This window comes from Bufo bufo, chromosome 7 (assembly GCF_905171765.1).
Source record: "Bufo bufo chromosome 7, aBufBuf1.1, whole genome shotgun sequence".
NCBI lineage: Eukaryota > Metazoa > Chordata > Amphibia > Anura > Bufonidae > Bufo > Bufo bufo.
The window spans coordinates 218,557,031-218,572,212 of record NC_053395.1 but is presented as its reverse complement, the minus strand read 5'-3'; positions in this window follow the sequence as shown (position 1 = coordinate 218,572,212).

Genomic DNA, 15,182 nt, shown 5'->3' with positions numbered 1-15,182 from the left:
GCAACCCCTCTAAGCCTACAGATGGTTATTAAAGGGGTATTCTGGTTATATTAAGTTATCCCCTATCCACAGGGTAGTGGATAACTATTAGATCGGTGGGGGGTTTACTGTTGGGACCCCCACAGATCACGAGAATGGAGGCCCTGTACCCCGCGGAGCCCTCCAAAATGAACAGGCGTGCGCACAGTCATTCCGTTTATTTCTATGGGAGTTCTGGAGATAGCCAAGCGCTGTCCCAGTGTAAACAGACTACTTGAGAATTTCAATAGAGAAACGGACATCCAAAAAGCGAGACGATGGGCTCCACCAATTCAAAGGTGATACATAGAAGTGATAAACCACTATGGACCACATACATAATGTGTGTAAGCCTATGGCATAGTTAGAACCATAACATGAACACCTATATAATAAATGCCAGACCGCTTGCAATCAATATAGATTTTTTTTTAGTAAATGAATAAATACATGAGTTAAAACCAAGTGTCGGTGCAGGGGAAAAAAGGCGACATCTACTGAAGGAGAACACAGTGGGAATAGTTCATATATATCCACAGAAGAGAAGGGGACCAATAATTATCAATAACAAAATGTGCAGGACAAAAAAACTATTACCCAAACTGTGTCTCCTCCAGGATGGCGCCAGCCCCGACGCGTGTTTCGGCTGGGGGTGGTGTCATCACTGGAGGGCACACACTATAGACACCTAAACACCAATTAAATACACAAACCAATTAGTAGACCATATCAGCTGCACCCGAGTTGAAAAACTCCCGGGCTATACGAGCATAACGGAAGAAGTCACGTGACCAAGTTCCGTATCACATGATGACGCAGGCAGAACCCGCGATGCGAGAATCATGCCGACTGCATCAAATAATTGTATGAGCATGCGCCCGGCAATGCCTGTTTCAAGATCAAATAATAAAAATTATTATAATACATGATCGTCATACAAAATAATACATAGATATTCTAAAACGGAAGGGAAAAGAAAGCATGAAGTAAAAATACAAGTATAATAAAAAAAAGTTGCATAGTTACATATAGTGTTATATAATTAATCCGAAGGGAGGGGACGGGCAGGCAGCAGAGATTGGAGCGGGTAGATGCGTAAAAAAATGATAATATAATAAGTGAATGAGACATGATTGAGAAAAGGCATGATAGTATAAAAGCCACGATAAAATTATAGGATAAATGATAAAAAACCCAAACACAATTATATAAAAATAATAATTGTGGAAGGTGATGCAAGTCAAAGCATAGTGTCACATGATCTAAATACAAATACCCCAAAAAATTATGATTTCTTCTTTTTTTGGTATTTTTTTATTTTGATTTTTTTTTATTGTTTCAAGCACAAACACAGTACATACTGTCCATAAACACAGTATAAAGTACATACACATACAGTACAGACCAAAAGTTTGGACACACCTTCTCATTCAAAGAGTTTTCTTTATTTTCATGACTATGAAGGCATCAAAACTATGAATTAACACATGTGGAATTATATACATAACAAACAAGTGTGAAACAACTGAAAATATGTCATATTCTAGGTTCTTCAAAGTAGCCACCTTTTGCTTTGATTACTGCTTTGCACACTCTTGGCATTCTCTTGATGAGCTTCAAGAGGTAGTCCCCTGAAATGGTCTTCCAACAGTCTTGAAGGAGTTCCCAGAGATGCTTAGCACTTGTTGGCCCTTTTGCCTTCACTCTGCGGTCCAGCTCACCCCAAACCATCTCGATTGGGTTCAGGTCCGGTGACTGTGGAGGCCAGGTCATCTGGCGCAGCACCCAGGCTCGGACTGGCCCACAGGGGTACAGGGGAATCCCCCGATGGGCCCCTGAGCAAGGTGGGCCCCTAGTCTCCCACCCCCTGCACAAGTGGCACATAACACATTAGATTTACTACACTACATACATATATTCAATGTACAGCACCTCAACCAGCTTATGTTCATATAAAAAAAAAGGTTAGATTATTTATTATATTTGAATGTATCCATAGGGTGGGCCCCTAAAATAAATTTTACTGGTGGTCCCTAGGTACCCCAGTCCGACACTGGCAGCACCCCATCACTCTCCTTCATGGTCAAATAGCCCTTACTTTCAAAGTTTTCCCAATTTTTCAGCTGACTGACTGACTGACCTTCATTTCTTAAAGTAATGATGGCCACTCGTTTTTCTTTACTTAGCTGCTTTTTTCTTGCCATAATACAAATTCTAACAGTCTATTCAGTAGGACTATCAGCTGTGTATCCACCTGACTTCTCCTCAACGCAACTGATGGTCCCAACCCCATTTATAAGGCAAGAAATCCCACTTATTAAACCTGACAGGGCACACCTGTGATGTGAAGACCATTTCAGGGGACTACCTCTTGCAGCTCATCAAGAGAATGCCAAGAGTGTGCAAAGCAGTAATCGAAGCAAAAGGTGGCTACTTTGAAGAACCTAGAATATGACATATTTTCAGTTGTTTCACACTTGTTTGTTATGTATATAATTCCACATGTGTTAATTCATAGTTTTGATGCCTTCAGTGTGAATCTACAATTTTCATAGTCATGAAAATAAAGAAAACTCTTTGAATGAGAAGGTGTGTCCAAACTTTTGGTCTGTACTGAATCAGAGAGACTAGGTATCCTGCCAGTAAAACAGTAATGTAGTTTTCCATGAGTTAGCACTTAAATATCTGGAGCTTTTACACATACTCATCATCATTATCAATCAAAACGGGGAGCAACCATGTTTACAAGTGACCACCTTCTTTGTATGATGAAGGCTTCAGGTGCAGGTCAAGTCATCCTCTGTCTAATCTCCCAAGTGTACCCTTTAATCTTTCTGTTAGATACCATTTGGTGAGTTTGAAAGGGGACATCAGAGTATCAATTTCTAGATCCAAAAAGTTCCTCAACACAAAGCCTCTCCACTTTTTAAAAAATCTGTCCACTAAAGTTTCTTTGTGCCTTTGTTTCCTTTTTTTCTAGAGCCAATAAGCCCCTCATATCATGCAGAATCATTTCCCTAGATGGGACCATGGCACCCAGCCAATTTCGCAATATCAATCTCTTCACAACCATGCTTAACCACCTCAGCCCCCAGTGCTTAAACCCCCTTAATGACCAGGCCACTTTTTACACTTCTGCACTACACTAATTTGACCGTTTATTGCTCGGTCATGCAACTTACCACCCAAATGAATTTTACCTCCTTTTCTTCTCACTAATAGAGCTTTCATTTGGTGGTATTTCATTGCTGCTGACATTTTAACTTTTTTTGTTATTAATCGAAATTTAACGATTTTTTTGCAAAAAAATGACATTTTTCACTTTCAGTTGTAAAATTTTGCAAAAAAAACGACATCCATATATAAATTTCTCTCTAAATTTATTGTTCTACATGTCTTTGATAAAAAAAAAATGTTTGGGTAAAAAAAATCGTGAATCCGTAAAAGACATACGGACATCTGAATGCAGCCTTACAGGGGGGTGATCAATGACAGGGGGGTGATCACCCCATATAGACTCCCTGATCACCCCCCTATCATTCTCCATTCAGATGTCCGTATGTGTTTTGCGGATCCGATCCATGTATCCGTGGATCCTTAAAAAACATACAGACGTCTGAATGGAGCCTTACAGGGGAGTGATCAATGACAGGGGGGTTATCAGGGAGTCTATATGGGGTGATCACCCCCGTCATTGATCACCCCCCTGTAAGGCTCCATTCAGACATCCGTATGTGTTTTGTGGATCCGATCCATGTATCAGTGGATCCGTAAAAATCATACGGACATCTGAATGGAGCCTTACAAGGGGGTGATCAATGACAGGGGGGTGATCAGGGAGTCTATATGGGGTGATCAGGGGTGAATAAGGGGTTAATAAGTGACAGGGGGGGGGTGTAGTGTAGTGGTGCTTGGTGCAACATATTACTGAGCTGCCTGTGTCCTCTGGTGGTCGATCCAAACAAAAGGGACCACCAGAGGACCAGGTAGCAGGTATATTAGACGCTGTTATCAAAACAGCGTCTAATATACCTGTTAGGGGTTAAAAAAAAATCGCATCTCCAGCCTGCCAGCGAACGATCGCCGCTGGCAGGCTGGAGATCCACTCGCTTACCTTCCGATCCTGTGAACGCGCGCACCTGTGTGCGCGCGTTCACAGGAAATCTCGCGTCTCGCGAGATGACGCACGGATGCGTCCAGGAGGAATGAATCAACCACCTTCCGGACGAGTCCGTGCGTTAGGCGGTCGGGAGGTGGTTAAAGGGCTTCTGTCACCCCCCAAAAGTCATTTTTCATTTTTGGGCTAATTAAAATCCTTATAGTGCGATTATTCAATATATAGCGCTCTTACCTTTTTCTGTGGCTTAGTTTCTTTAAAAACCGCACTTTTATAATATGTTAATTACCTTGCTACCAGCAAGTAGGGCGTCTACTCAGCACTTCGCTGGAACTGCCTGCCGGATCCGGCAAAACGTATGCCAACTGATGGCATTTGTAAGACTGATCAGGATCCTGATCAGTCTTAAAAATGCCTGATCAGTCAGAAAAATGCATTGAAATGCCGGATCCATCTTTCCGGTGTAATCCGGGAAAACAGATCCGGCATTTATTTTTTTTCACCTTTTTTTTTCGGTCTGCGCATGCACATACGGATCCGGCACTAATACATTCCTATGGAAAAAAAAAACGGAATTAGACTTACCGGTAATTCAGTTTCCATGAAATCACCATGACGGCCACAAGGAGATTGACCCATGACCTCTGTGGGGGCAGGAACAGAGAAGAGGTTAAATTGCCCCCTCCCACCACCACACCTCAGTGTTCCAAAGACATAAAGTGCCAGAAGTGTATTAGTATTTCCCAGTATTAACATCATACCAGAAAAAACAGTGAAAAAATTTCAACAAAGAAGGGGAGGGAATATATGGGCCGTCATGGTGATTTCATGGAAACTGAATTACCGGTAAGTCTAATTCTGGTTTTCCCATATTATCACCATGACGGCCACAAGGAGAGTTATAAAATTATTTTTTATGGGTGGGGGCAACCGCCTGAAGAACCTTCCGACCAAAGGAGAGGCCAGAGGTTCCAGATAAGTCTAAGCGGTAGTGTTTCACAAACGTGTGAATATTAGACCAGGAGACGGCCCTGCATATATCCTCCAGGGAGGCCCCTGCTCTTTCAGCAAAAGTAGTGGAGACAGCTCTGGTAGAGTGAGCTCTAATATTGGAAGGAGGATCCAGATTTTGATTCTTATAGCATAGGGTAATGGTGTCTTTAATCCATCTTGCAATGGAGGATTTTGAGACCCTGGATCCCTTATTTTTTCCAGCAAATTGGACAAGCAGGCTGTCAGACTTCCTGAAGTCCCTAGTGGCTTCTAAGTATCTAAGGACTGTACGCCTAACATCAAGGTAATGAAATTTCTCTTCCTCCTGATCCTTGGGATTGTTGAAAAAGGATGGAAGGAAGATCTCCTGGCCTCTGTTGCGGTTTGAGGCTACCTTTGGCAGGAAACCTGGGTCTAATTTAAGCACAATCTTATCGTCAGTGATGGTAAGGTATGGTTCCCTAATAGAGAGGGCTTGAATCTCTCCTAGTCTCTTGGCAGAGATAATTGCTATAAGAAAAGCAGTTTTGAATGAAAGCAATTTAATTGAACAGCTCTCCAATGGCTCAAATGGGGAACACATAAGGTTGTTGAGTACTAAATTTAAGTCCCAGGTTGGGGTGCGGGATCTTAGCGTGGGTCTAAGTCTACGGGCAGCTCTTATGAATCGTTTGACCCATCTATGGTCTGCCAGGTTGGCATCAAAGAAGGCGCTTAATGCCGAAATTTGAACCTTTAAGGTGGATGGAGAGAGGCCTATGTCCAGACCTTTTTGTAGAAATTCCAGAATTTTCGGAATGTTAGGCCCTACCAGATTTGGATTCTCTTCACCTGACCATGAACAGAACCTTTTCCAGATCTTCAGGTATATCGCATACGTTACTTTTTTCCTAGAACATTTCAAGGTGGCTATAACCTTGTCTGACAGGCCCTGAGACTTTAAGAGGGAGACCTCAGGATCCAAGCCGTGAGCTTCAGGAACTCCGGATGAGGATGTAACAAAGGACCCTGGTATAGGATGTCCCCTCTGAGTGGGAGTCTCACTGGTTCGTCTATTGCTAGTTTCAAGAGAGGAGCGAACCAACTTCTCTTCGGCCAGAACGGAGCGATCAATAATACTGTGGTTCTTCCCTCCTGAATCTTCTGAATGACCCTCGGGATGAGAGGCAATGGAGGGAATGCGTACCCTAGATCCCAGCACCATTTTAGGGAGAAGGCATCTATTCTCCAGGGATGATCTCCAGCATTTAGGGAGCAGAATGTTTGTACTTTCGTATTTTTCCTTGATGCGAACAGGTCTGTTGTAGGAAGCCCCCATCTCTGGGTTAGCATATTGAAGACCTCTGGATTCAGTGCCCACTCTGTATGATCTACCACTTGTTTGCTCAAAAAGTCCGCTTCTAGATTCTGGGATCCCTTCAGGTGCATTGCTGAGATGGATTTTAGTTCTTTCTCTGCAAAGGAGAAGATTTCCTCTGAGATACTCTGGAGTCTCCTTGATCGAGTACCTCCCTGATGTTTCAAGTAGGAGACCACGGTCACGTTGTCCGATAGGACTTTCACGTGCTGATCTCTTATCAGCTGTCTGGCGGAAAGTAGAGCTTCTCTTACCGCATACAGCTCCCTGAAATTTGAAGATTGGGCAGATATCAGATGTTTCCACGTTCCCTGGAAATAAGCTCTGTCGATTTTCGCACCCCAACCAGACTGGCTGGCATCCGTGAAGATCGTAATTGAAGGCGATTTGATCCATGGAACTCCCTGGGAAAGATTCTTCTCCTTCATCCACCATGAGAGAGATCTCTTTACTGATCCTGGGATTGAAAGCTTAGAGTCCAGAGAGCCCTTCTTCTTGTTCCAGTGGGACAATAGCCAGTTCTGTATTACTCAACAGTGAGCCTGCACCCACTCGACAGAAGGTATACAGGAGGTTAGGAGGCCTAGTAGACTCATTGCTTCCCTCACTGAGCATCTCTTCCGGCGTTGGAAGTGCCTCACCTTGTTTACCAGGGACTGGATCTTGCTCTGTGGTAGGAAGGTTGATTGAGTTACGGAGTCTAGTGTAACTCCCAGGAACCTCACCTTCGCGGATGGAACTAACATTGACTTGGGTTCGTTCACTATCCATCCCAGTTGAGACAGGCGGGACAGAAATATTTCCAAGTCCGACAGCAAGAGTTCTTTTGAGTCTGCTATAATTAGAAAGTCGTCCAGATACGGCACTATATTTAACCTTTCCTGTCTGAGTGGGGCTATCATTTCTATCACCAATTTGGTGAAAAGCCTTGGAGCGGCTGAAATCCCGAAAGGGAAGCGCTATGAATTGGAAATGAAGAAGCCGATTGGAAGGGTCTAGGATCGCAAATCTTAGAAACCTCTGGTGATCTGGGTGAATATGGACATGCAGATAAGAGTCTTTCAGGTCGACCGAGCACATAAATGCTCCTAGCTTTATCAGAGGTACTATGGATTTGAGAGAGACTCTATCTAGAACTTCCTGTAAAGAATAAACTTGTTCAGTTGTTTCAAGTTTATAATGGTCCGGAAGTCTCCTTCCTTCTTACAAAAAATAGGGTTGAATAGTACCCTCGACCTCTTTGAGACGCGGGAACTGGGATTACTGCACCCTTCTTCGCCAGGTCCTGGACTCCTTGGAAAATATTTAGGTTGGAGGATCTGGTAGGCATCTTTGTGACGACGAATCTTGGAGGGGGGAGAGAGGTGAACTCGATCCTGTAACCCTGCCGAATGATATCCAAGGCCCAAGGATTTTTTGATGTTGGTGCCCATGGACCTAGGAAATCCTTCAGTCTCCCCCCTACAATGGCGTCACTGTTTGTCTTCGAATTTAGATTGGGGCTTAAAGGGCTTCTGTCACCCCACTAAACCTTATTTTTTTTTTTGCTTACTTATAATCCCTACACTGCGATTTATGGCTACATGATCAAATTAATCATTTTGGTCCTGTAGATTTAGTTTAAAACAAGAGTTTAAAATAGAAGACAGGTGCGGCGCAGGCGCAAGATTTTAAATGCAAACAGGCAGGGCCAGCAGAGAACGATTCCGTTCCCTGGCCCTGTCAATCACAATGTGGAGGGGGCGTCTTTACGATCGGAGGATGCGGCTGCTACCAGCAAGTAGCCGCCCTACTTGCTGGTAGCAAGGTAATTAGCATATTTTAAAAGCTTGTTTTAAACTAAATCTACAGGACCAAAATGATTAATTTGATCATGTAGCCATAAATCGCAGTGTAGGGATTATAAGTAAGCAAAAAAAAAAAAAAAAAAAGGTTTAGTGGGGTGACAGAAGCCCTTTAAGAAGGAAGCCTCTTCCTTCACCCCCTTTGGGATAAGACCAGCGGCCTGACTTGCCTTTCCCTCTAACAGCCTTGTTTTGTCCACCGTAAGACCGAAAGGACTGGTTCTTTCTAAAGGACTTTTCCTCAGGGAATCCCTTTTTCTTGTCGGCCGCTTTCTCAAGAATCTTGTCTAGGACCGGCCCGAATACATACTCTCCTGAAAAGGGGATAGATACTAACTTTTGTTTAGAAATTCTATCGCCCGACCAAGACTTCATCCACAAAGCCTGACGAGCCGCATTGCAAAGCCCCGCCTCCTTAGCACAGAATCTAATAGATTCAGCCGATGCATCTGCCAGGAATCCCGTAGCGGGATGGACTGCAGGACTTCTTCCCTGGAGGTCTTACTGCTTAGGTGGTTCTCAAGCTCTCCTAACCATAAGTACATAGACCTAGCAACAGACGTTGCTGCGATGTTGGTCTTAATGTTAAACATGGAGGCCTCCCAAGATTTTCTTAAAAGGGCGTCTGCCTTCCGCTCCATAGCATCTTTCAATTGAGTGGCATCCTCAAACGGCAGGGCAGTTTTTTTGTTAACTTTCGCCACTTGCACGTCTATTTTAGGGGTCTCGTCGAACAATTTAGACTGAGAGGGGTCGAACAATAGTCGATTTTTAAATTCTTTGGAAATCCCCAGTCGTTTTTCTGGTTCAGACCATTCCTCTAATATGTTCGTTTATGGGGAAGACCTTGGATTTTTTTACCCTGAGTCCCCCGAACATTTCATCCTGAATGGATAAGGACCTAGGCGTTTCTTCAATCCCCATTGTCGCTCTGACTGCCTTTAGTAAGTCACCCATCTCTTCTGAGGAAAAATAAAATTTCCTATTACTTTCGTAGATTTCTCCTTCAGAGAGAGATCATCCTCCCACTGCGCGGAAGTAGAAGCTTTATCGTCAGCATCCTCGGATCCAGAGATAATGATCCTAGAACGCGGACGCTTGCGAGAGGGCTTGTCCTGGGAATCAGACGGAGCAACTCTAGCTGCCCTGATTTCTTCCTGAACCACAGATCTGATATTCTCCATAAGGGACGATTGTTCCTGCTGGATCACATCAGAAATACACTCCTTACAAAGCTTCTTTCCATATTAGTCAGGCAGTCTTTTAGCACAAGAGATGCAGCGAGGAGGTATATTAACCTTTTTTTGAGCCTCTTTAGCCTGAAAATAAATATGGAATAGAGGCATCAGAAATAGGCCTAGTAGAAAATACAGTGCCATAAAAAAGCGGACCCTCAGAGGGATACTTACAGGAGGCAGAGAGGGAGCATCAAGCTCCATAACAGTTTGTACCTCAGGACCTGACATATTCTGAAGCAAAGTGCAATTGCAGTACTCACAGACCTCAGATCAGCGTTCCTATGGCCATCCCGCCTTTTATTCAAACTGCTCTGTCCTCCCACGCTTTACTTCCGGGTTGCGTCACATGACCGAACCCGGAAGTGACGTCACCGACGTCGGCGTGTGCACACGCTGGCCGCTACCAGCCCGACCCACAGGGGAGGAGGAGGAGGAAGATTGCGGCCCGGGAGCAGGCTCCAGACCAGCCGGAGCGAGTCCTCCCGATACCCCCCCAGCCCAGCATAAGCACGCGGCCGCCGGCGGACTGGGGGAGCTCCGGGTAACCAGGAGACCGTCCTCGGACCCTCCTGGAGAAGGAGAAAATAAAAAAGAAGACTATTTCCCATCTTCATCTCCCTGCCGACCGCAGGGAGACTCTTCTCTGACCCTGACCACAGTGGGGACAGGAACACTGAGGTGTGGTGGTGGGAGGGGGCAATCTAACCTCTTCTCTGTTCCTGCCCCCACAGAGGTCATGGGTCAATCTCCTTGTGGCCGTCATGGTGATGATATGGGAAATGCCGGATCCGGCATTCAGGCAAGTCTTCATTTTTTTGGGCCGGAGATAAAACCGTAGCATGCTGCGGTTTTATCTTTTGCCTGATCAGTCAAAATGACTGAACTGAAGACGTCCTGATGCATCCTGAACGGATTGCTCTCCATTCAGAATGCATGGGGATATAACTGATCAGTTCTTTTCCGGCATGGAGCCCTTTTCACGGAACTCAGTGCCGGAAGAGAAAACCGCTAGTGTGAAAGTACCCTAAGGAAAAAGAACTGCAGGCTTCCCCAGAGACAGGAAACCACACTGAATTGGGAGGAGAGTGTCCGCCCTTTTATTCTGTAGGTTTCCTTTCTGTGGTGCTGTCATGGGTGAAGGGAAAATGTCAGATTTTTTTTTTTTATGCCTGTTTAGCCAAGGTTAATGAAAGGGGGGACTTTACTTTACCATTTACACATGCCTATATGAATCAAAATAATCTGAACTCGAGGCGGGAGTTTCATTTCATTCTGCGTGAAAACACAGTCTTCAGACCAAAGTAATCTATGGGAGCGACAGGCTTTGTGCCAAAGGATTAGCAAGGCTGAACCATAACAGCAGTGGTTCACTATGGGGGGGGGGGGGGGGGGAAAAAGGTGCAAGCAAACTTGGGATTATTGAAAAAAAATAAAAATCATCCCAATATTCTCTGGCAGGAATCCTCCCTTTCGGCTTCAGGAGACCTAGCAATGAAAGGCTTGATTCACATCACATTGAGTGAACCCATTTGGCACATGGACAGGGAAATCTGGATCATACACTAAATGCAACATTGGGGCCCGTTCATCCGAAAGAGCCCAAAATAGGGCAAGTATACATTTATGCAGAGGCATCCTGCAAAAAACATATATAATTTTTTATTTTATTTTTACATGGGAGGATATGGGGGACATATGCTACTTATATAGCTATACAATGGCATACAGTTGTGTTCAAAATAATAGCAGTCAGACATCACTAACCTGATCACTGTTTTTGGTAGAAATGATATTTCTACATGGCAAATTATTTACTACCAGGTGTAGTAGAGCAATAGAAACCCAACAGTCATGACATGCATGCTGCTGATCCTGTGTAATTGAATCATTAATTGAAAGGGGCATGTTCAAAATAATAGCAGTGTGGAGTTCAATGAGTGAGGTCATTCATTCTTTCAAAAACAGGAGGCAATTATTGCCCTTATTTAAGGAAGGAAGGCAGCAAATGTTGTACCTGCTGGTTACAGCGCATTTCTCTCTGAAATTCAGAGGAAAATGGGTCGTTCCAGACATTGTTCAGAAGAACAGCGTACCTTGATTAAAAAGTTGATTGGAGAGGGGAAAACATATGAAGAAGTGCAGACAATGATAGGCTGCTCAGCTAAAATGATCGCAAATGCTTTAAAATGGCGACCAAATCCTGAAAGAAGCGAAAAACTACCATTCGAATGGATAGAAGAATAGCCAAAATGTCAAGGACTCAGCCATCAATCATCTCCAGGAAAATGAAAGAAGGTGTAAAGTTCCCTGTGAGTCCTGTTACAATGAGAAGACGCCTATGTGAAGCCGAGCGATCTGCAGGAAGCCCCCGCAAAGTCCCACTGTGGGAAAAAAGACATGTGCTGAGGAGGTGACAATCTGCCAAAGAGCACAGTGACGGCCTAAAGAGACGTTCTGTGGACTGATGGAAGTAAGATTGTTCTTTTTGGGTCTAGTGGCCGGAGACAGTTTTTCAGACGACCCCCAAACACTGAATTCAGCCGCAGAGCACTGTGAAGACAGTAAAGCATGGTGGACAAGCGTCATGATATGGGGATGTGTCTCAGACTACAGTGTTGGGCCCATTTATCCCATATCAGGGATCATGGATCAGTGTGAATCCATCAGAATACTGGAAGAGGTCATGCTGCCTTATGTGAAGAGGAAATGCCCTTGAAATGGGTGTTCCAACAAGACAACCACCCCAAACACACCAGTAAACGGGCAACATCTCGGTTCCAGACCAACAAGACTGACGTTATGGAGCGGCCGGCCCGATCTTCATCCAATGGAAAACTTGTGGGCGACATCAAAAATGCAGTTTCTGAGGCAAAACCAAGAAATAGAGAAGAACTGTGGAATGTCGTCCGATCATCCTGGGCTGGAATACCTGATCACAGGGGCCCGAAGGTGGTGACTCCGAGCAGCACAGACGTCCAGCCGTTATACAACTAAATATTAGTGAAGGGATTCAAACATTTTTCAGTTTATAAAGTGAATGTTTGAGTTTGTAAAGAAGAATACAAACACTGCAATTTTTTTGAACAGTAAATTTTCTTCAATTTTTTTTTAGAGGAACAACACAAATTTGATATATTTTCCTTCAGGTTTTGATTTGGAATAGAATGTGCAGTGTTCCCAATGCATTTGTTTGTATGGAAATAGAAGCTATTAGAAGGAGTTTGAGCTTTATTCACTTTTTTTAAACACACTGCTATTATTTTGAACACAACTGTATATCAGACATTTCCAGGGAAGTTATGTGCCAGGGAATCTGGGAAGCTCCAGTGCAATCTGAACAGACCCTGAAGGTGGCCATAACTCATTCAGCATTTACAGAACCGCACAGTCCCTTCTCTCTGGGGCTCGCCTGATTCATAGCAGCCTGGGAGTAAAATCTTAGAAGGATTAGATAAGAAATCAGCCTGCAGGCAGCTCCTTATAAAACATGTATTTATTATACCTCTAGCCTCAGCTGCACTGGAGATATTACTAGCACCGTCTCTGGGAAATGAATAAGGCTATGGTGTTACTGACATCCTATCGTAACCTGATCATTGCAGTTTATTTTCACACAACAGTTTGGTCAAATGTTAAAAAAACACAACATTATTGAGTAGTAAGGTCCATTTCTCTACTAATGATCGAATACACACAGCACCAGAGCCCTGCACTGCTGGCCAACCTGCGGCTCTCCAGCTGTAGTAAAACTACAACTCCCACCATGCCCTGCTGTAGGCAGTCTTTGCCTGCTGGGAGTTGTAGTTTTGCAACAGCTGGAGAGCTGCGGGTTGGCAATGCCTGCTCTAGTGTATAGGCTGGGGGAAGCGATAAACATGTACAAAGGGCTCCATTCACTCGACAGAGACCATGTTTTTTTTTTTTTCCCCCCCACCTGTATAGGAAAGGCACAGCAGACTACACATTTCTACATAGAGGGCCATTGTGCGGTAAAAAAATAAAATAATAAAAAAAGTTATATTTATTTTAATATGGGATGATAAAGGCAGTGGAGCTGGAGTCTGGAAGGCTGGCTTACAAACTCCACAGCCCTGTGGGGAGGCGAGTCTATACAAAATGATGGAAATATCCCACCAACTAAAGGCTCAGGAGCAACGTGTAAGTGATGGCAGATCGTTGGGGGTTATAATTAGTGTTGAACGAATTGAGCTTCGGATCCAAAGTCGATTCATTCAAAACTTGGTTTTAATGCTGTACGGAGATCTCCGTACAGCATTAAAATGTATGGCCTCCGCTGAGGGGAAATTCGTCACGCCAGACTTCAGTAAATAACTTCCGCATTTGATTTTTAAACTTGAAAACCATTTAGAAAAACAGGAATCCAAAGTTGTCTCGGTACCGAAAGTGACTTTGCATCCAAGTTTTGAAATGGTTTTCAAGTTCTAATATCATTGTCCGAACTTATTTACCTAAGTCCCGGGAGACTTCGGTGATAACGAATTTCCCTCGCCAGAGCCCATACATTTGAATGCTGCACGGAGACGGATCTCTGTACAGCAGGCATGCTCAACCTGCGGCCCTCCAGGTGTTGTAAAACTACAACTCCCACAATGCCCTGCGGCATGCTGGGAGTTGTAGTTTTGCAACAGCTGGAGGGCCGCAGGTTGAGCATCCCTGCTGTACAGCATTCAAACTGAGTTTTGAGCAAATCGACTTTGGATCTTGCACCTGAAGCTCGATTTGCTCAACACTATTTATAATGGTTCTACAAAAGTTCTGTACAGATATTAATGACCTATCAATATCAGATCGACACCCTCGCCAATCTTGGGCAGCCGCTGCGCTGGAGAGAGCGTACGATGCAGAAGCTAGAAGCTCCATATAGTGTGTATTCCTGGCACCAGCGTAGTGAACCTCAGCTCCGTAGACAGTTTATGGCGCCACGACTGCCCGAAACAGCTGATCGGCGGAAATGTCATACCTGCACTGATCTGGTATTGATGACCTATCCGGATTATATTTTAATATCTGTAGCCCAGAGAACCCCTTTAACTTAATGTATTTGCGCATAGACCTTGTAAAATTTGGCATATATAATTTAAAAAAATCCACTGCACCAAGCTCGTCGGTGGAGCGGTTTAGAGGGAAAAGATGTAGCCCAAGAAGCAACATTTTGTGCAGACGTGCTGAAAATTTATCAACCAGTATTAGCCACGGTGATAAACTCGACGAAGCTCTAGTCTGCCTCAGTGGTGCAGACGGGATTAGTAAATCTGCCCCTTGAATTTATAGTCTGTGTGCAGTCGCAGCTGTCCAGGAATATAGTACAGTCACCAAGCTGGTTATGGCCGGCGATGAAGAGGCCTCTCTTAGATCAGCATTAGAGATGAGTGAATTTCTTATTTTGAAATTCGTTCACGCTTCGTTTGGTGGTAAAAGCAGAATTGCGTTATGGATTCCGTTACCACGGACCATAACGCAATTCTATGATGGAATGCCTTTAGAGGCATTCCGCCATAATAGAAGTCTATGGCCTGCATAACGGATCCGTCCCGTTTCCGTTATGCCAGGGAGGACTCTAAAGGCATTCCGTCATAGAATTGCATTACGGTTCG